The sequence below is a fragment of the Schistocerca nitens genome, chromosome 2 (genome assembly GCF_023898315.1).
Source record: "Schistocerca nitens isolate TAMUIC-IGC-003100 chromosome 2, iqSchNite1.1, whole genome shotgun sequence".
Classification (NCBI taxonomy): Eukaryota; Metazoa; Arthropoda; class Insecta; order Orthoptera; family Acrididae; genus Schistocerca; species Schistocerca nitens.
In genome coordinates, this window is record NC_064615.1 from 1,165,241,929 (window position 1) to 1,165,264,910 (window position 22,982).

Sequence of the window (22,982 nt, forward strand, 5' to 3'; positions counted from 1 at the left end):
TCCATTCAATCTTAAGTTTTTGCAGATGTCACTTAGATTTCTACTTCTCCCAAATTCTATTTCAGCTTACAAGTTCATGAAAGCCATGCTCCTTATCTTACCTTTCTCATACATGTCCTTTGCCAGCCATTTAAGTTCACACACCACTTCAAATTCTGACAATATCTCCTGTAATTCTGCACATGCCAGTACCACAAATGGGGGAAGCAAAGCTTCATGTGTGCTGCTCATTTGTCACTGTTCTGGGTCCACTGTCATATCTCTACATGTGTATATTTCATTCTCTTCATATGCTCACTTATCACACCCTATCCCAAGTTAGTTTAACTGACTGCTCCTGCACAGTGGAGAATTTCTGTCAAAATTTGTTCCCTCCATAAATTATGATTCCATTACCATCACACACAAATTCCACTTTTATAAACCTTACCCAAATTACACTTGCATTATAACCTTTAACATCCCCATTCGAACTCATATAGAATCTAAAGTTAATAATTTGACACCAGCATAACACGCTGGTGCTTTTTTATGGTTTATGATGTATAACACAGCACCACATGCTAATGACTGAGACAGTAACATAAAATTATTAACTTTCATTATACACTGTTACTCATCTTTAACTGAAGGATGATTGTGTTGTAATGTGGCAGACCAAGAGTCACTGTATTACAGTGGCTGATTCTTTATACACTAAACAGCCTGTTCCACATTCTGTTTCAGTACACAAATATTCAAACTCATGTACTTACTTTTTCATTTATGTTAATTACCTGTAAAACATATAAAGGTTCAAGTTATCAGACATGTAAACATTACTGTTTTTACAGCAGGACTGCACACAAGGGGTCCAACCCCAACAAATGTCGGGGGCCGGGGTTTTGGGGGGGGGGGGGGGGGGGGTCTGTGGAAAAAAAAAAATATATCTCTCTGTGTATTCTTGTTCTTTATTCACTTATGATTTTTTTGAAGACTGAAATTTGTGCTGAACTGTCTGTGTTGCACTATCATACAAGCACATTCAGTCAATCAATAAATCTCCACATCCAGCCTTTGAACATTGTCAGTGACAAATAATCATAACTTTTCTAGAGATTAAATATACATTTAAATGTGGACTGAATTATTTTCTAAAAGCCATCTGGTGACAACATTGATAATGGGCCTACAGGAACTCAGAGACTCTAGTGTTATGACTTTGCTGTTTCAAATTCAAGTGCTGTGCTCTTATTTACATTTATTCAGTTAGCAGCAGTGTGCAAGCTGTGTTTGTGAAAGTGAGCCTTCTTTGCTTGTGCAGCTACTACAGGTATCATGGTCTACCAGGTGGTTGTCTTTATATTGTTTTTAATGTGAGATAGGTTACAAAATTTTAAAAATAATTTAGTACAACTTCTGTCATTTTTCTTTAAAGCTCTCCTTATTCGTGTAAAGATATTTTAGTAGGTATTTTCATTGTTTATTTCTAGGATAATGTTGTGTTATGAACATAGCATAGCATAGAAGTGATCAGAAAAACATAAACACAATGAAAAGTTCATGTAAGAGACACAGAAAAAAACGGTAGGTAGCTACTTGTTACCAAAAGATAATCCAGTGTCAAATGTAAGTCACCATTCGACATTAAAAAAAGCAGAAACTTGTTCTGAGTGATCACCTAAACTAACTGCATCTGATGTAGGCAGGCATTTTTCCACCCGATGAAGGAAAGTTAAGTGAGCAAAAATCTTAGTCTGCACCCCATGACCATGACTGGAATCCAGTTAATAATAGTGATAGAGACAAGACTGTTGAAAAGGGCATTTCAAATGCTGCCCTTAAAACTGTTCCACAACAGTTTGTAGACAAAGTTGGAAACTTACAAGCATCACTTGTATTCCAAATGCTCTAACAACAAATTTGAAACTATACTTCATTCTTCCTGATCATGAGAACAGTTCGTTGCATAAAAATAATTATTTAGCAAGGAGATGTTATGAACAAAGCCTAATGCATTCCACATTTCAGATACTATTTCTTATGTGAGCTCTTAAAAAGAATTTAAGATGTTAATATCTTTTTAACCCCACGAAATGTGACTTTCAGAAGAAGTAGCCACATACAAGAGGCAGATAATGGTAAATTCTTGTGGTTAATTGAGTTATTGACTAAGTATAACTCATTTTAGGAGAATATACAATTTATGTTAAAAGCCATCAAGAGGAATAAGAGAAGGTAGCACACTATTTATCTTCAAGAGCACAGAATGAGCTATTATCTTTGTGTGAGGATATTAAACAAAATCTTAGAAGAAAGGTAGGAAGCTCTATTTTCATTTATTTGTGATGGTACTCACGATATGTCTAAGACTCAACAGAATATTCTGATGCAGAGGCATCCAGAAACATTTTCACCATGTTTGGGGATAATGCCATTGGACACAGCATGGCAATAAATGGGTTTCTTATTTTAAGTAGGATCGTTTCAACTTCAGCTACTCTCCGTATTCAGGAAGACCTTGCGGCGTTTGATGAACATTCTTTAAATGCATTAGCCCACAATGATCCACTTCAGTGTACTCAAGTACTCACAGATGTGATGAGCTGTGATCATTCCACCATCATGAAACATTTACATGTAATGAGGAAGGTTCAAAAATCAGTTTTATGGATATTGCATGCTCTAAGCCAAAATAAAAAATCAGCTGATAGCCTTATGTGCAGCTCTGCTTGCTCATCATCAGTTGTCTCATGAACACTGACCATTCCTATCCTGTAACAGTAATGGTAATGACAAATGGTGTCTTTATGTTATCATAAAGAGAAGAAATAAAAGATTGAGCCTAAACAAAGCAGCAACTCCCCATAGAAAGTCCTCATATATTGACAAAAGATAATGTTATACATCTGGTAAAACAGCAGTGGTGTGGTGTACAAGACTTGATTCCCAGAGGTATAACCATTGCTGCTGACATTTGTTGTCAACAGCTGCGATGTCTTGCAGATGTAGTTCGAGAACAACAATGAAAAAGACTGCATGAAGTGATGCTAGTCCACCATAACACCTGCCTGGAAACACTATATGAGAGTTGTGCTGGAAAGTCATTCTGCACTCACCTTATTCACCTGACCTTGCACCCTTGGATTTTCAGGTTTTCCACACTCTGTTGAATTGTTTGAAGGAAATCATTTTGTCCATTCACATGATACTACACTGTATGCCTGGGGACCTCAAAACATGAGAATGAAAATTTGTAATAAATTAAAAGGGAACAAGTTGATGCAGATGAATTTAGGTCACTTCAAAAGAAAGCTATATGAGGTACTGACACTGAAGTGTTATTACTCAGTGGATGATTTCATGCAGGACAAGCTGGAAATTTGAGCTGGATTTAATGTGTTACATAGATATTCCTTGTAGTGTTATTATTTATTGTAGTGCTATTATTTATTAATGTAAATATCATTGTAACTGCATTATAAATGTCTCCTGTATGCAAACCAAGTGGACTGCAAATGTACATCATGAGATGAATAAAACACAATTCACGATTCAATTCACGAGCTTCAAGGAACTTCTTTTGTGGACAAAAATGGATTCCAGTTATTGCCCAGCAAATTTTTCACCTCCACACCATGTGATTTCTACAGTTGTGGAATCGAAAAGTTACCCCAGCATTGAGAGACTGTTGTGAATAGTGAAGGAGAGTATATTATTGATGACTAATTCTCTGTTATGTGTATCTGTTGTGTTTATTAAATTTATGGGAAAACATTATGAACTTATGCACCAACCCTATATTGAGAACATGGGATGGTAATGACAATTACTTCAGTACTGGTACTTCTTATAATTACTAAATTCAAACACCATTAGCTTCAGGATATCTTTACATTTCTAAATAATTAGTTATTCAACCTTCCTATTTATAATTAACAGTATTGTTAAAATAACTTTTACATTTAATATACACATTTGGGAACTTTGTTGCAATAATACTTGTTCCATAAATCATAAATACAATATTTCATAATGATGTGGAACTGTCAGTTTAACATAAGGTTTCTTTACATAGTTAGCTATCTGTCAGACTTTTAATGCTACTTGGTAAGTGACCAAAAACTTTTGTGGTAGCTTAATTCACCCCTTTCTGTGTCAAAATCATTCTTTCTTCTAGTGTTGTAGCTACACATTTTGCTATTATTTTTTAGTTGGAATAGGTTATTTATAACAAATTTCATAAGTGAATAAATGTATTGTGAAGCTATTGTGATATCCCTAGTTACTGAAATAAATGTCTGCAAAGTGATCTTGGGTGGACTCCACCTATTATTCTGATTACTTACTTTTGTGCAATGAGTACTTTTTTCCTTAGTAATGAATTACCTCAAAATATGATTCCATAAGAAAGCAGTGAAAGAAAATTGTCATATTAAGCAAATTTATGGTTATTGCCAAAATTTACAATAACCCTAATAGCATAAGTAACTGAACTCAAATGTTTCAGCAGATTATCATTGTGTCAATGTGTTTCTTCCAATACAATTTCTCATCAGTGAACACACCCAAAAACTTGGAATATTTTGCCTTAGCTACAGACTCTACATTTATTAATGGTGTTGTGCCATTTACCATACAGAACTGTATATAACATATTTTATCAAAATTTAATGACAGTCCATTTGCAGAGAACCATGCAATAATTTTCTGAAATGCATTATTTACAATTTCCTCAGCTAATTCTTGATTTTTTTGGATGTGATTACTAGTGCTATCAACAAAAATAACTATATGAAGATAGTAACTGTTCCGAAAGAACAGATACCAATGATGACCATTCAGCTTCTCTAGAAAGAAATGATAATTAATCGAAACCCTCAGCTGCCAACAGGTTTTGTCGATATACCTCGATGGGTACAGTTGAAAATGTGTGCCTAGACCGGGACTGGAACCCAGGATCTCCTGCTTACATGGCAGACACTCTATCCATCTGAGCCATCAAGGGCACAGAGAATAGCACGACTGCAGGGACGTATCCCTTGCATGCTTCCCATGAGACCCACATTTCCAACTGTCCACAACCTACATTTGTACAGTTCCAAAAGGAAATAGAACTAGTTTTGCATCTTCATGAGTACAGAGTTGCAAGTAATTAATATATATATTAATATTAATAAGGGATCTAAGACTGAACCATGTTGGACACTGTTCCTGATACCTCCGCAGCTAGGGGACTCTTCTGATTTCAGCAGACCATCTGCACTGTTAATTTCAACATTCTGCATCCTTACAGTTACATATGAACTACACCATTTGTGTACTGCCCCACTCATACCACAATATTTCAGCTTATCTTGAAGGATTTCATGATTCACACAATCAAAAGCATTTGAGAGATCACAAGAAACCCCAGTGGGTGATGTTCAATTATTCAGATAAACACTTTTAATATTTGATCAGTAAAGGGGTATACAGCATTTTCTGCTGGGAAGTCTTTTGGAAAACCAAACTGACACTTTGTTACAGCTTCATTTTTACAAATCTATTTCTACATCTATATTTATACTCTGTAAAACACTGTGAGGTGCATGGCAGAGAGTACGTCCCATTGTACCAGTAATTTGGGTTTCTTCCTGTTCCATTCGTGTATGGAGCATGCGAAGAATTATTGTTTGAATGCCTCTATGCATGCAGTAATTAATCTGATCTTATCCTCACAATCCCTGTGTGAGCAATACAAAGTATGACTCCAGAGTAATTATTTAAACCAGTTCTGTAAACTTTGTTACTAGATTTTCTTATGATAGTTTACATCCATCTTCAAGAGTCTGCCAATTCAGTTCCTTCAGTATCTCTGTGACACTCTTCAATGGATTAAACAAACCTGTGACTATTCATGCTGTCCTTCACTGTATGCGTTCAATATTCCCTGTTAGTCCCATCTGGTAGGTGGGTCCCACACACTTGCCACATGTTTTGTCCACAAGTGAACATATATGATCATCCCTACACAGTGTTACACCTGGGTATTTGTATGAAATGGCTGATTCCCACAGTGACATATTGATATTATAGTCATAGGATATTATGTTGTTTCCATTGTATGTAGTGCAAAATTTTAAATTTCTATACATTTAGTGCAAACTGCCAATCTCCGTGCCATGTTGAAATCTTATCAAGGTCTGACTGAATATTTATACAGCTTCTTTCTGATAGTGCTTCATTATAGATAACTGTATCATCTGCAAAAAGGCTGACTTTACAAGTAATATTCTCTACAAGATCATTCATTTACAACATGAACAGCAAAGATCCCAAAACACTTTCCTGGGGCACACCTGAAGTTACTTCTATGTCTGATAATGACTCTCCATTCCAGGTAACATGCTATGTCCTCCTAATCAAAAAGTTCTCAATCCAGTCACAAATTTCACTTGATACCCCATATGATCATACTTTTGTCAATAAACATATATCCAGTACTAAGTCAAACGCTTTTTGGAAATAAACAAACACTGCATCCACCGGATTGCCCTGATCGAAAACTTCCAGTATGTCATGTGAGAAAAGTGCGAGTTGGATTTCACATGATCGATGTTTTTGAGAGCCATGGTGGCTGTCACTGAGGAGGTCATTCTGTTCCAGGTACCTCATTACATTTGAGCTCAGAATATGTCAAAGATTCGACAATAAGTTGATGTCAACAATACTACATGGTAATTTTGTGGATCACTTCTACTACCGTTCTTGTAGATGTGAGTGGCCTGAGGCTTTTTGCAAGAACTAGGCATGGCTCTTTGTTTGAGGGGTCCATGATAGATTGTAGCTGGAAGAGGAGCTAACTCAGCTGAAAATTCAGTGTAGAATCTGACAGGGATTCCATTGGTGCCTGGAGCTTTGTTCAATTTTAACAATTTCAGCTGTCAACCAACACCACTGACACACTAATTTCATTCATTTTTTCAGTGGTATGAGGATTCAATTGGGGTAATTCTTCTGGGCTTTGTTTTGTAAAGGAGCATTTGAAAATGGAGTTAATGAAAGGTAATGCAGAAGAAGTGTCTCGAATCGTAAAATATGTGGGAATTTTAAATCGACACATGATCTTGTAAATGTGGTCACATACAAGGAAAAATTCTGAAGTTGGCTTCTATATATAAATAAATGTATGTATTGCAAGGATTTTTGGCTTAGCTGGTCTGTGCACACTCCTACACTGGCATCCCGATGAAGAACACTGCAGGATAAGTTTATCTCTATCAAAACCTCAAAAATGTGTAGCATCAAAAAAGAATGTCTTCTGCCTGTTTTAGGTGACAATGCAGATATTATTTATTTATTTATTTATTTCGTGTTCCATAGATCCATATGGGAGCATATCCCTGGATATAGAACGAGTCAAAGTTTTTTACAGATTATTGTTTTGTGCACAGATACATTGATCTTATCATTAGGTTAAAGAAACTGTGAAGTTTAGCATATACCCTTACATATTAGTTAAGATACAGGACATCTGAAGGAATATACAATCATACATAAATTTGGGTATTGTTCTTAAGTTATACAGGCATCATATACAGACATACATAAATTTGGGTATTGTATCAAGTTACACTGTACTTACAGAGTATGATTAATCAATTGTAGAGGTCACACAGTAAGGTTTAAGCACAAACAAAAGATTCTATGCATTTTTGCTAAGAAATTCATCAATACTGTAACACGATTCATCTAAAAGGAACTGCTTCAGATTTTCTTTAAACTTTGGCATGTTTCCAACCAGTTCTTTAATGTGCGGTGTGAGGGCAATAAAAATCTTGGTGCCACTGTATAAAACCCCCTTCTGGACCATGCTTTTCGTTTTTAGCTCATAATGGATATCCAGTTTCCTTCGGCTGTTATAACTGTGGTGCAAGCTATTGATTTTGAATAAGTTGCTATTTTTTGAAACAAAGCACATCAGGGAAAAAATATATTTGGCAGATGTTGTAAGGATTTGTAGAGCTCTAAACAGATCCCTCCATGAGTGCCTAGTATGTACTCCACACATAATTCTTATTGCTCGCTTCTGTGCATGGAACACTTTTTCTGCTATTGGTTGATTTCCCCAAAATATTATACCATAGGCCATAAGTTGGTGAAAATAGCCAAAATATGCAGTTTTTATTGTAATCATTTCCCTAGTGTCTGAAATTATTCTTAAGGCAAACGTTACTGAGCTTAGCCTTTTGCACAGATCTTGAATATGGTGGTGCCACTTCATTTTGCTATCTATATGCAGACCCAAGAATTTGGAGGACTCAACCTTCAAAATCTTGTGCTCACCCATTTTTAGGTTCATTTCATTTGTAACATTTGTGTTAGAAGAGAAATGAATGTAATTTGTCTTTTTTAGGTTGACTGTAAGGCCATTGGTTTCAAACCAGTTTGTCATATCTGCAAAAGCTTTATTTGCAGCCTCATTTGACACATTCCCTGAGAGATTATTAACTGATAAAGTGGTGTCGTCAACAAACATGAGTATTTTCCCATATTCTGTACATAGTGCTAAGTCATTTATAAATATTAGAAAGAGCAGTGGGCCTAATACTGAGTCTTGAGGTACTCCTGCAGTAATGGAGCCCCATTCTGAAGATACCTGGCCACCATGCAGTCCTTCCACGATTACTTCTACTTTCTACCACGCAGATAGGATTCAAGCCACGTGCCTACGGTTCCACCCATTCCTAGGGTCTTGGCTTTACTCAAGAGAATATGGTGACTTACACTGTCAAAAGCTTTTGACAGGTCACAAAATATTCCAGCCATCATCATATTATTATTTATGGCTTCCATAACATTGTCAAGAAAGGCATGTATTGCATCCACAGCTGATACCCTTTTCCTAAAGCCAAATTGGCTACTGCTGAGGATGTTATATTTACTAAGATGCTCAACCATCCTGCTATGCTTCAATTTCTCTAGTACCTTGGAGAAAACTGAGAGTAATGAAATTGGTCAATAGTTTGTAGCCTCAGTCTTTTCTCCCTTTTTATAAATTGGGTCATATAAGCCCATATTTTAGCCTGTCGGGAAAAACACCTTCTTCCAATGACGTATTACTAATATGGCAGAGGACTGTACTTATTTCTTTACAACAGTATTTCAGTAACTTGCTGGAAATGTTATCAACTCCAGCAGAATTTTTACATTTTAAAGAAATAATTATTTTTTCTAATTCTATCACTGTAGCTTTTTGAAGATGTATCTCATCTATTTGTTAGTTAAGGTGTTTTGCAAGTATTCTGTAGCTTTCTTAACAGAACCCTGGCATCCCATTTGGTTGGTGACTGTTAGGAAATGATTGTTAAAGATATTAGCCACCATTTTGGGAGCATCCACCGAAAGGCTCCCAGTTCTTAAGCTAATCACTTCTTTGGCAGATAGGCTTTTCCCTGTCTCGCTTTTAACATATTTCCATATGGTTTTCATTTTGTTATTTGATTTGTCAATTTTCTTTTTTAGATACATACTTTTCTGGATCACCTTCCTTAATATCTTAGAGTACACTTTATATTGCCCCATCACTGCAGTATTGTTATACTGTCTGGCTGAGGCATACAATTCTCTTTTTGTTTTTCATGAAATTTTGGTGCCCTGGGTAATCCATGGCTTAAATGCAGGGTTACATTGATTTTCTCTGACTCTTATATTTGGAAACACCTCCTCAAAAAGATTTGATGTTAAATTAATAAATACATTAAATTTTGTGTTGACACCTGCTGAGTTGACTACTTCAAACCAGTCAACAACTAACTGTAGCTTCTGCCTGTATGTCTCCATTGTTTCTTCATTTATTGGTTTCACATTTTTCCAGAAAGCTTTTGGTTTTCTGTTAAGATTTAAATGGAGAATTGTCAGAAGTATAGCATCATGGTCAGACAGCTCATTTAGGACTTGACTGACTGTCAAGATACTGTGCCTAGACTTATCAACAAACACATTATCAATTAGAGTACTGGAGTGGTCAGTTAACCTAGTGGGAAATTCAACTAGTTGCATTAGGTTGTAACAGCTCATTAGTTGCTCCCCTTCATTCTGTCATAGCTTTCATTCCAGAAATTTACATTGAAGTTGGCTAGTATTATGACTGAAATGTTTTTTCTGTCAATTTTGATAACATTGGTTCAATCTGTTTGAGAAAGATTCCAAGATTACCTGCAGGTGCTCTGTAAATTGATAATATGACTACTGATACACTATTTGTTGCCAGTTCTATACCACACACTTCAAAGTGTTGCTCAATACAAAATTTGCTTACATCAAGAGTTCTAAACACTACATTATTTCTAACATAAATCACTGTTCCACCCATCTCCATGTTGGATCTGCAATATTGAGATGCTAACCTGAATCTGTCTAAGGACAACATCAGTGAAGCATAGTATATCTGGTTGCTTTTCTCTTTCAATATCATTTCCGATGAAGCTACTCATCAATGCATTACTTTTTCAAGAATTTTGGATAAAACTTTCAGAAGTGAGATTGGGTAGTAGTTGTCACCATCAGATCTATCCCCCTTTTCATGCTGTGGCTTAACAAAGGCATATCAGTTTATCCAGAAACAGTGGCGGCAATAGGCGAAATCTGAACGATGGTGACTAATCAGCTTTTCGAGGCCTCTTTCACTTTACAGTCAGAAAGAAAATGTTAAATTAAATGAGCTGAATTATACATGAACAATAATTATGCACAAATTTTATTATTGTAATGTGCAAGGATTATTCCAATGAAAAAAATTATATTAAACACACACACATTAGAATAAATGAAACTTCCAGTTTTTTGCCTCATTGTATTTTTTAAAAATTACATCGTAGATAATACCAGCTGCTATTTATGCTTCAATATTGACAGTACTGACAATGCAGGTAGTCTTTCTTGGCACATCACACTTCTTAAGTATGTCTTAATGAATTTTAGCTTTGACACAAACTTCTCTTGGCAGAAGCTGTACTGACCAAAACTTTGAGCATTAATTTGATTGTTATGTGAAGATTTCGGTATACTTCTTCCAAATTATTTTTGTGATATGAACTGAATAAGTTGTTTTGGGTCTTTGAGTCCTGTAGGTTGGATTTTAAAAGTTAGAGTTCCTCATAAAGTTTGATAGGCTGTCTGTTGCTATTTTGCCTTCTCAAACTATTGTACGTAAATCATTACAGTGTTTGTGAAGGTCGTCCTTGGATAACAATTTCAAACAATTCATATACTAAAGAAAACCAAATTGTTAAAAATATTCATTGACCACTTTGAATCGACATTCAGTGTCCTATTGTTGTGTTGAAAAAAGCTAACTAATGCATTCAGCAATTGTATAGATTCATCAATTTATTCATAACAGAACATTTGTTTCATTCTGTGCTATTCTTTTTTTTTTAAACTGTGACTCAGTTTTGTAACTACTTTTTTCTACAGACAATCAAGCTTCTGCAATGCTTGTTTCAAGCTGTGTTACATAATTCTTGAATCCAATCACGAAATGAACGTAAAGTGTCAGTAGCGACTTTCAAGTTCTTTGAACTGATTGCCATAATTTACTAACATTGTTGACACGTAGTAAAACCTCATACCACACATGGTCCGCAGCTTGTGGCCTAGGGGCTAGTGTTGTTGCCTCTGGATCATGAGGTCCCAGGTTCAATTCCCGGGTTGGGGGATTTTCTCTGGCCGGGGACTGGGTGTTTGTGTTGTCCTCATAATTTGTGAGAGTGACTAGATTGGATTGTGAAAAGAAAATGGACTGTGTTAAAATTGGGACTTTTGAGTGCACCACAAACCAAACATCATCATCATTGTCATATGGCACCTGAATTGCAATAATAAACTCAAAAGTAAATGTTTTCTTCAAGACTGCTTCACAGTTGCTGAGAGTTTCGGAATCGTCAGTTGTATTTTTCAGGTCACTCACACTTTTGATGATGTAATCAAACTGCAAAAATATCGGTTTTACAGCTCTGACTCTACTTTCCATCGTGTTTCAAACAGAGCTTTCAATGTCAATTTTGATTTAGTTTTACAAAGAGCCCAACACTTGCTTCATTTTGTAAAAAGCACATGGACATTATTGATGAAGGTGGAAAACATTTCAGCTGTTGTAGAAGTGTTAACAGTATCTAGCAAAAGCAAATTCCAATAATGGCATCTGCAGGGTTTGAACGAATCACATGGATTAATATTGAGTATTCTTGTTCTAACACCTTTATTAATGTCAACCAGATTGGCACCGTTATCTTATCCCTGTCCTTGATGGTTTTGTAGGTCTAAACCATTATTTTCTATTTCCTTTTTGACCAAACCTTAACAGCTCTTGAAAATAATAACATGATATCACTGGTATTATGTGACCTAAGCAAAGCTTTCGATTGCATTCCTGTTGACATACTACTGGGGAAACTAGAGTTTTATGGGGTGAGAGGGAGCACTTTATCTGTGATAAATTCTTATTTAAGTAACTGAAAACAATTTGTTTCAGTCAGAAATTTAAATTCTTCCATCATGGAAATCAGCACAGGTGTACCACAAGGGTCTATCCTTGGACCATTCTTCTTCATTGTCGCTATTAATTATTTACCTAAAAATATAGCTCACCCATTTGTGTGTTATGCTGACGATACAACACTACTTACCACACATCAGAACATTTCAGATCTGAATAACCTAACAAAACAAACACTAGATAAGGCCCTGGACTGGTTTGCAGCCAATAAGCTCCTATGCAACCCTGACAAAACACAACAACTTCTAATGGGAACATCAAATGTAGTAGGCAATAAGTCGGTAAAACTCTTAGGTATTCACATTGACTCAAAAATATATTGGGAGGAACATGTCAAACATGTATGTGAAACAAATATCTTGGGTGGCATACCTTCTCTTGAAACTAAGGGAGGTAGTGAGCTTGGAGTACCTCAGGGTGACATACTTTGGGCTATTCCAGTCACATATTTCATATGGTCTGATTATATGGGGGCACTCCCCTCACATGAAGAACGTATTGAAATTACAAAAAAAAGTCATACGTATAATATGTAAAAGAGGTCATAGGGAGCACTATCGTCCTCTTTTTTCCAGACTCAGAATACTTACAATTATAAATCTATACATCTATGTGTCTGTACTCTATATTAAAAATAATATTTCAGAATTTATTGCCAAAAGGGAAATACACGAACACAACACCAGGACTGACGGTAATTTAGACATACCGCACCACAGATTAGCGAGAACAGGAAATTCCCACAAAGTTAACCCACTCAAAATGTTCAATAAACTGCCAGTTCATGTTCAGTCTATGGATACAAATTCTTTTAAAATTAAGTGGTACAGCTGGCTGTCAGATCATCCATTCTATGACATTACAGAATTCTTTGAGATGCCTGAGGAGAATATAAGCATTTAAAAGTTGTCTGTAGTTAAACATATTATTTTGTGCTGTGGTTAATCGTGTGCAATTACAAAGTTTATACTATAAATAATAAAATACCATATTATATTAGATTATAAGATAGCTTGTTGTGTTAATTTTTAAAAGCTATCCTTTGGAATTTGGTACACTGCCATGCTTCAAATGTATTCTATAATGTTTATTTTATTATTCTGTATGTACTAGTACATCTTGTATGACGAAGCCAATATCATTGTAAAATGATCTACGGTGAATAAAATTCTTGATTCTTGATTCTTTAAAATGGCATTTGTTAAATACTCTCCCATTGTTTCTGTGATGGCAGTAAACCCAATGAAATGTTCCTCTATCTCTCCAGATGAGTAATTACAAAATCTTAATATTATTGACATTTGAAACTTCCTGGCAGATTAAAACTGTGTGCCGGACTGAGACTCGAACTCGGGACCTTTGCCTTTCGCAGGCATGTGCTCTACCAACTGAGCTACCCAAGCACGACTCACGCCCCATCCTCACAGCCTTACTTCTGCCATCTCCTACCTTCCACATTGACATTTCTTCCGCACGACTCGGATCCCTGGTACAATCCAGCATGAAGGCATAATACTTTGCTTGTTTGACTGTTTATAATTTCATTAATAACATATCTGGACATTAATGTAATTAATTCATTTTGTACCAGTATGTTGTGGCTTGTATGATGCTGACAAAGTTGCTTTTCGTTAATACATTGCAAGTGCTAGACCATATTTGAATAACAACTGAAATAAGTCTGTAAAATTTCCACTATTTCCGATATTGCTCAGGTTAAGGGATTGTCGATGCCCTCTAAACACCAGATTGTGTGAAGCTAAGTACTTTATTATATCAATCACTCTTTCAAATTAGTTATACCAATAACTTTGTGATTTCATAATCAGTCCCTCGTTTTACTTATTTATTATTTTTCCGTGTTTGATTCCTTTATAGAATTCCATTCATATAATCATGCACTCCATGTGTCCTTGAATTTGTTCATGTATTTGTAATATCCTACTTAGAACTTTCCAGTCGCAACATCCTTCTTTTAGCATCTGAGCCTGCAAATGTAAAAAAAAAGTCGACATGGAAAGCAATTAACTTTGTCTTGAGATATGGAGTAAGCTAACCATCTACAATGTCGGTTTTCACCATTACTCAATTTTCTAGTAAAATGAAATTTAGTAAAATGTCTTTTATTTGCATCTTTGGTGTAACTTTCATCAGGTTTCTCTAGGTTTCGTTAGGGACTATTTTGAAATAAATTATGATGATGAGGATCTGTTACTAGAAATACCAACTTTCCTGGATCTAATTTATAAATGGCTCTCTTATATGAATGGTTTGCTCTTGATTATCAGTTTATTCAGCTCACAATCTCGGATCACAGCAGTTTCACCCAACTCTGATGATGTGTCAGAAAGTGTAGCAGATTCTTTGACCCTGAAGCTGCTTCTGTTTCAGTAACTAAAGACACTTGGATAAGAGCTTCATCAGAAGTATCTGGAGCAATTACACCTGAAGTTTACTTAAGAAATTTCATATATTCGAACTCATAGCTTTGTTGTATATAATCATCTCAGCTTTTCTTTTTCTTTTTGATACACCAGATTCCCATTTTCACCCTCTGCCTCTGCCTCTTGAGGGTCCTCCAGACATGATGATGTAAAAAACATTTTGTGCTACAGACTTTCCTTCTCATCCCGTCCAATAAGTCTCCCCTGATCCGGGTATCTGGCTGATTTTTCTAAAGTGTACCCCTTTCCCTAAACCTCTCCAGTCCTTTTCCTTCACCCCTCTTCCTTCCCCTTCAACTCCTCCACCAGAAGAAGGAGCCCCTTGCTCTGAAAGATTGTAAAAGTTAAATCCTTTTGTGTGTGTGTGTGTGTGTGTGTGTGTGTGTGTGTGTGAGAGAGAGAGAGAGAGAGAGAGAGAGAGAGAGAGTTGGCCTGCTGACGCTTTGTGAGGAGATTTTTTATCTGTCAATTTACATTGTACTATCAATAATTGATTTTTTCATTGAGTTTTTATAGAAATCTAGTCTACCTGTCCTTTCAGCTGCCCTATTTCCCTTTCAACAATATTCCAAATTGTTTTATCTACATCTACACTCTTCACAGCACCATGAGATTCATGGCAGAGGGCATGTCCCACTGTACCAGTCTTAGGGTTTCTTCCTGTTCTATTAACATACAGAGCATGGAAAGAATGATTGTTTGAATGCCTCTGTGCATGCAGTAAAAATTCTAATCTTATCCTCACGATCCCTATGTGAGTGACACATAGGGGACTGTAGTATATGGCTAGAGTCATCAATTAAGACCGGTTCTTGAATCTTTCTTAATAGGCTTTCTTGGGATCATTTATGTCTATCTTCAGGAGTCTTCCAGTTCAGTTCTTTCAATATCTCTGTGACACTTGACCATGGATTAAACAAACTTGTGACCATTCAAGCTGGCCTTCATTGTAAATGTTCAATATCCCCTGTTAGTCCTCATCTGCCACAGGTTTCACAAAGTTAAGAATTATTCTAGGGTGCGTTTCATGAGTGATTTGCAAGCAATCTCTCTTGTGGACTGATTGCATTCCCCAGTATTCTATCAATAAACCAAAGCCTACCACAAGTGAACCTATGTGATCATTCCATTGTATATACCTACAAAGAGCTACACCTGGATATTTGTATGAGTTGGCTGATTCCAACAGTGACTCAGTGATATTATAGTCATAGGGTACTACATGTTTTCATTTTGTGAAGTACAAAATTTTATATTTCTGAACATTTAGAGCAAGTTGCCAATCTCTGCACCATGAGTCTTACTAAGATCTGACTGAATAATTAGCAGCTTCTTTCAGATAGTACTTCATTGTGGATACCTGCCTCGTATGCAATAAGCCCCCCTTTTCTATTAATATTGTCTGCAAGGTTGTTCATGAACAGCAAGGGCCCTAACAAACTTCCCTGGGGCACACCTGAAGTTACTTTCACATCTGACAATGACTCTTGATCCAAGACAACATTCTGTGTCCTCCCAGTGAAAAAGTTCCCAATCCTGTCACAAATTTCACTTGATACCCCATATGATCATATTACTGACAACAAGCATAAGTCCAGTACTGAGTCAAATGCTTTTTCGAAATCAAGAAACACTGCCTGTACTGGATTGCCCTGACAAAAAGCTTCCAGTGTGAGTTGGGTTTCATATGATCATGGTGGTCATTCTGTCACAGATATCTCATTATGTTTGAGCTCAAAATATGTTCTAAGAGTCTACAACAGGTTGATGTTAAAGATACTAGATGTTAATTTTGTGGGTCACTTCTACTACCATTCTTGTAGATGTGTGTGGCCTGCAGCCTTTTGCAAAACCTAGGCACAGTTTTTTATTTAAGGGATCTATAATAGATTGTAGCTGGAAGAGGGGCTAATTCAGCCTCAAACTCAGTGTAGAATCTGACAGGGATTCCATCGGTGCCTGGAGCTTTGTTCAATTTTAACAGTTTCAGCTGTCAACCATCACCACTGACACTAACACTAATTTCATTCATTTTTTCAGTGGTATGAGGATTAAACTGGGGCAATTCTTCAGGGTTTTGCTTTGTAACATTTGAAAATGGAGTTAAGCATTTCGGCTTTTGCTTTGCTACCCTCAATTTCAGTTCCTGTCTCATTCACTAGGGGCTGAACATTAACTTTGGTGCCACTAACAGCCTTTATATATGACCAGAATTTCTTTGAGTTGTGTGAAAGATTATTTGACAATATTCTGCTACAGTAGTCATTGAAGACATCATGCATTCCTCATGTTTCATTCAGCATCTCTCTATCTACAGCCCTATGCTTTGTTTTATACCTATTATGCAGCACTCTCTGTTTCTTTAGCAGTTTCTTTACAGTGACTGTATACCATGGAGGTTCTCTCCCATTTTGAACTGCTCTACTGAGTACATATCTATCCAGTGTGTGGTCAACAAAGTTCCTCATTGAGATATGATTACTGATTTTTTGTTTAGTTTACTGAACATATGTATCTTTCTGCTTGTTTTAGTTGTCCTATGTACTTTGGTAATCAATGTTGCCATAACCGTGTCACAACCATTGATAGCAGTTTGATTTGGATATCCTTGAAGAGGTCAAGTCTATTTGCCAACATTAGATCCAACACAATTTCATCATGAGTGGGGTTCATAACTATCTCTTCTAGGTTGTTTTCAGAGAAGGCATTTAGTAAAGTTTCACAGGATGTCTTCTTACACCCACCACTAACAAAACTGTAATTTTGACATTTAACTGCTGGATGATTAAAGTCTCCACTGGTGATTACAGTATGTTTGGGGAACTTTTGTACAAATGTACTGGAGTTCTCTCTGAAGTTTTTGGTTACATCAGGAGATGATCTGATGGGCAATAGAAGGCTCCAATTATCAACAGTCTCACATGTAGCTTCAATTTCTATCTTACCGGATTTGAGTTTCTGTCTGCTGCGACAAATACACCACCTCCATCTCCCATTTGCCTATTTAGTCAACATACACTTAAATTTCCCTCCAATATCTCACTGCTATCAATTTCACATTTCAACGAGCTTTCTGTACCCAGTATTATGTGAGCTCCACAGTTTTTTATGAGTGCTTCAAAGTCTGTCACTTTGTTGCGAAAGTTTTGGTTGTTTACCATTACAATTTTATCACTCTCATATGTGGGACATATTTGTTTTCATTTTACATTAATACTTCTGGGCATTCTACAGCTACCATTATCTGGATTAGATGAAGAGTTGCCTAAACTAAAAAAAACCTGTGTGTGCACTCCACTCGCAGTCAGCTACGTGGGTAGCACCCTCTGACGTGCAGTGCACACCTGACCTTTTTAGGGGAACCCTACAGTTGTCATCCGGTGGCACAAGTACAGGAAGTCACAGCCTAGCTTCTCACAGAACCTTCAAAGTCTCTGTTTCAGTCCTTCCACTTGACTCAGAACCAAAGGGCCACGATCAGTTCTGGGGACAATGCTGCAAATTGTGAGGTTCATTGATATTTCACATGCAAGGTTGGTCTTCTCAACCTTCTCTGTCAGTTGCTGGAATGACCCAAGAATGCCCTCACAGCCCAGACAAATGGCATCATGTGTTCCAATGTTTGCCACAATCTGCAGTTGGTTGCACCATTTTCCCTCAACGGCTGCCAGAATAGCCTCTTCAACATGTTGAATTAGGCCTCCAGACATACACACTGAGCGCACATGGTGCCCTTCCATAGCCCTTGCTGCCATTTCCCTGTGGGGTACCACCATTCGCAGTATGTTTGAACTGATGATGATTAATAGACCCCTACCATTTTGCGTTTTCCTCCTCCTGACTCCGGACAAAACAGGTTTCCCAAAAACAGGTGAAGTGAGTCTCACTTGCTCAGTTTCAGTTTCAGTGAAATACAGCACCTCAAACTCACTGGTTAGGAGGATTGGAACAACATCTTGAGTCCTTGCTGGTCCCCATGCACCCAGTTCAGGATGCCTAGATCTACCACTGATATGCCACTAGCAGTCAAGTGGAAGGGTAATGACAGATCCTGAAGACAGGATCCTCAGGAGAGGACAGTACTTGAGGTACCTCTGCTACAGGTATCACAGGTACACAACTCTCAGGAGATCTTCCAACACACCGATTTGCATCAGCTTTCAATCAGTTGACAATAGTCAGGGCTATTTTCAGCTGCTTATGAACATCAACTAATTCATCCCATGTTTGAGAATAGCATTCACACTGGGGCTGTATTTTGGCTGGTGCAGTGTGTTATAAGGCAGTAAAAAACAGCTTTAAATCAAGCCTGCTGATTATCTTTAAATCTGTTGAGCTAGAAAGTTGCTGATTTCCTATAAGAACTGAAGCATATATGCAAATCGAGATTTCTACTAGGGCAGTACAACCTGTGGTAAAATTCACTATTTTCCTAACACATTTTGATGTTAATTATAGTTGTTAGCATACTCGAAAACTGATTTAATTTACCAAAGAGCCATGATCAGTTCTTTCATTTTGAGACAAGCAAGCTCAACTTATATCTCAGTCTCTCACCTCAAACATAGTGAAAGTACCATAGATCTCACAATGCAAGTTTTCATAGGGAGTTATCAGTTTACTCTAACCTCTGACAACTAACCATAAGTATCTTCTGATTAGCTAAAAGTACATACAATAAGCTATCCATACTTTCCCACCATAAAACATTTACATCCAAATACATCTTATATTTACACACAGAGCAAATCACTATAACTTCTCTTCCTTCCTATGACATAGCATTTAATGTAAAATATCAGTTCTCTCTTCTCTATATGTTGCAAATCATCAGTAGCACATATTTCATCTAGAATGACCTCAGTGTATCATATCTTAGTCATAGAGTGTGTAAGTCAACATGTATGAGTTACAGGTTCCCTCAGTTTATACAGTCACACAAGAAGTCATTTATCAATTTTATATACGGAGTAAATAACATAAATCACTAGTTTTCACACCTGTTGTGCTTGTCCACATTTGAAATATAAATGATAACTTTCAATTTAACTAACCACATACCTAAACCTAAGTAAAACTCCAGTGTATGCACACAGCAGTGTTGACGTATACTTCATGTCTCCAGCCTATACAGATATACATAAGTAATACTTCTTACATTAAACTTTTTCATAATGTTGTCTGCTACTAAATGTGATGATGTTCACTACATTCAAATTCGTTGAAGTTGTTGCATGCTTACATAATCAATAAAAGGCCAGGCTTTACCCAGTGGTAAATGCAGCAATAGATGCCTTGCTAACAGGCCACTCAGCTACAAACAATGTCAAATGGTGCATGTTGACACTGCTAGTTGTGTAGCAGACTGAATTTGTTGTTATATGGCTTATGATGTGGCAGAACAATCCATCAATCCCATGTGCACAGTGTGCTTGTCATCATGTGTAGTGGTGCAGTGAGATAGGTGAAACCAGTCCTGTCAGTCCATTGTCCTCTCCTGCATCCAGCAATTGCAGATCCACATCATAGTTGCTTGGTTCTCTCTAACACAACCACCAATTTCTCTCAAGGATAATTTGCATTCCCTATAGGCAACTACTCGTCCTTGGCCAAACTCCATGACTTGCTTGAAAGATGATAGATATCTTCTGAAAGGCATACTGGAGGTGCTTAAAGAAAACAACAACATGAAAGAACAATTCCGATATGTCCACATGGTCTTATGTTCCCCCTTTATAAGCACTTGCAGGTAGTGCTACTGGCAGCCATGATGTGTGCCTGCACTGAAATGCTAATAATATGCATCTCTCATTACCACAAATGCATGCTGCAAATTTTGCCTGATGTGGATGCTTCCTTCAAGGTGGTGCATTTTGGGTGGCCCACAGTGTACATGTGTCTGGTAGCAAATGCATCAATTCATTGAAGTTATTAGTAAGTGCAGAACATGTAATCATAAAAATGTCAAAATGTCTATATCAGTTTATGTCTCCCATTCTCTTATGGTGAAATGAACAATGAACATAATCTGTCATATGTGTTTATAGAATGTACTGCAGCTCACAAAACGGAAGCATGACCTTCACTCTAATTGTGTAGAAATCAATGTTCACTGTATGGATTTGCTTTAGCACAAAACCTACACTCCATACCTAGATAAATGAAATGTAATACAATACACAGTCTGGTGCAGTTTATACAAGGCCAAATGTTGACATGAGCAGCATTGTATCATTATCCATTAGGAAGTCAATTATAATTTTGAATTGCTATGTGATTACTTCAGTTGCTAAATTTTAATTTTTCTTCCACATAACAATTCATATCTCAAAGTGCAGCAGAGTAATTCACAAATCCATTTTCCAGTATCTCTCCTGTGTGTTAATACCACAAAGCAAAGCTCAAAATCTCAAAAATGAAATTTTGTGTCATTTCCTTGTCACTGTAGGCTTGTACCATGGGAAGCATGGAGGGGATGTTGGTTGGTGGCTGGTATCCTCTTTCTAGAACACAAACTGCATGCATATATTAAGTGGGTTCTTTATTCATAAGAATAGAAAATTACTTAACTCAAGATATTCCAGGTGTTGTGGTACAAGCTCTCCATAATGGTCCATGTTAACCTCACTGCTGGTGAAGTACCAGTCCGCTATGTAGATTGCTCTGGTCACTATGTGCTGCCTACACCTGTCTGTGACTCCAAGTGCCTGGGCTCCAACTGCAGCCTCAGTGACTCACTTGATGACAGAGTGAAACTCACTGGGCCCTCCAGTCTGTGGTGGTGATCTAAATACAGGCAGCCAAGAGGGTGTTAGCAGAGTGTTTCTTGCGAGTCTGTCTTTGGCCTCTATTAATCTTCTCACAATCTCTTTGCAACATGGTCTGCTTACACGAGCTTACACCAGCATACAAAATGTAAAGTACTTTCAGTTCTCAAGATCAGTGATCTGAGAAACAAACATAGCAGCATCTCCTCATACACATGATAAAAGTACCACAGTGTAATGTAATGTCAATATCCATAGTCATCAATGTATCACTGTGCTCAACATAGCTAAATAAACCTTCCACTCATAAGTAACTGTGTGCTCGAGATAAGCATGTAGAACTCACTCCATATGTGTTGAACTTCAAGTAGTCTCAATTGTAAATAATTAATTATCTGAATATGTGGCTTGGGTTATGGAGACAAATGCCATAAGATTCTGTTAGTGACTGCTGATCCAATACTGTGCAATATTCAGGAAAGAAGTGTTGAAATCTCAAATGCATGCACCTAATGGTTCACCAGACACATGACAGAGACAGTTAGTTAACGAAAAATAACCTTTCAGTATAAAAAAGATATATGGAATTGATGGCATCTCCAACAAGGTACTAAAAAGTTGTTCCCGACAGATAAGTGGGATTCTCAGCCACATAGGTAATAGCTCACTGAAATAGTGAATTTTTCCTGATAGATTGAAATATGCTATTGTTAAACCATTGAATAGAAAATGGGACAGGTGTGATGCCAACTACTGCCTAATCTCATTTCTGTCAGCTTTGAAAAATTCTTGAAAAAGTAATGTGTCCAAGAGTAGCTTCACATATTTGGTTTCCAGAAATGCTTTTGATAGAAAATGCTATACATTCAGTGACCAAATATTAATAGCTCTGAATGACCAAACATCATCCATTGGGATTTTTTCTGATTTCTCAAAGGCTTTGGACATTGTGAATCATGAAATTGTTTTAGATAAACTGAAGTATTGTGGTATGAGTGGGACAGTGCACAAATCATTTAATTCCTATTGGAATGGGAGAATGCAGAAGGTAGAAATAAACAGTACAGGTAGTCTGCAAAAATCATCAGAGTCCTCTATGTGGGGAGGTATCAAGAATGGTATCCCTCATCATTCAGTCTTGGGTCCCATATTGTTCTTAACGTATATTATTGAAGTCAATAATATACATTAACCATGAAGATGCAAAGCTAATTATTTTTGCTGATGATATTAATGATGACACCCTACAAA

The 22,982-nt window shown here is 36.8% G+C and overlaps 1 protein-coding gene across 1 annotated transcript in view; it reads left to right on the forward strand.

Annotated features, from left to right (window-relative positions):
• The window catches only part of LOC126235626 (cilia- and flagella-associated protein 57-like), a 168,153-nt gene that overhangs the window by 125,960 nt on the left and 19,211 nt on the right, over window positions 1-22,982 (forward strand). The gene's annotated exons all lie outside the window — the stretch shown is intronic.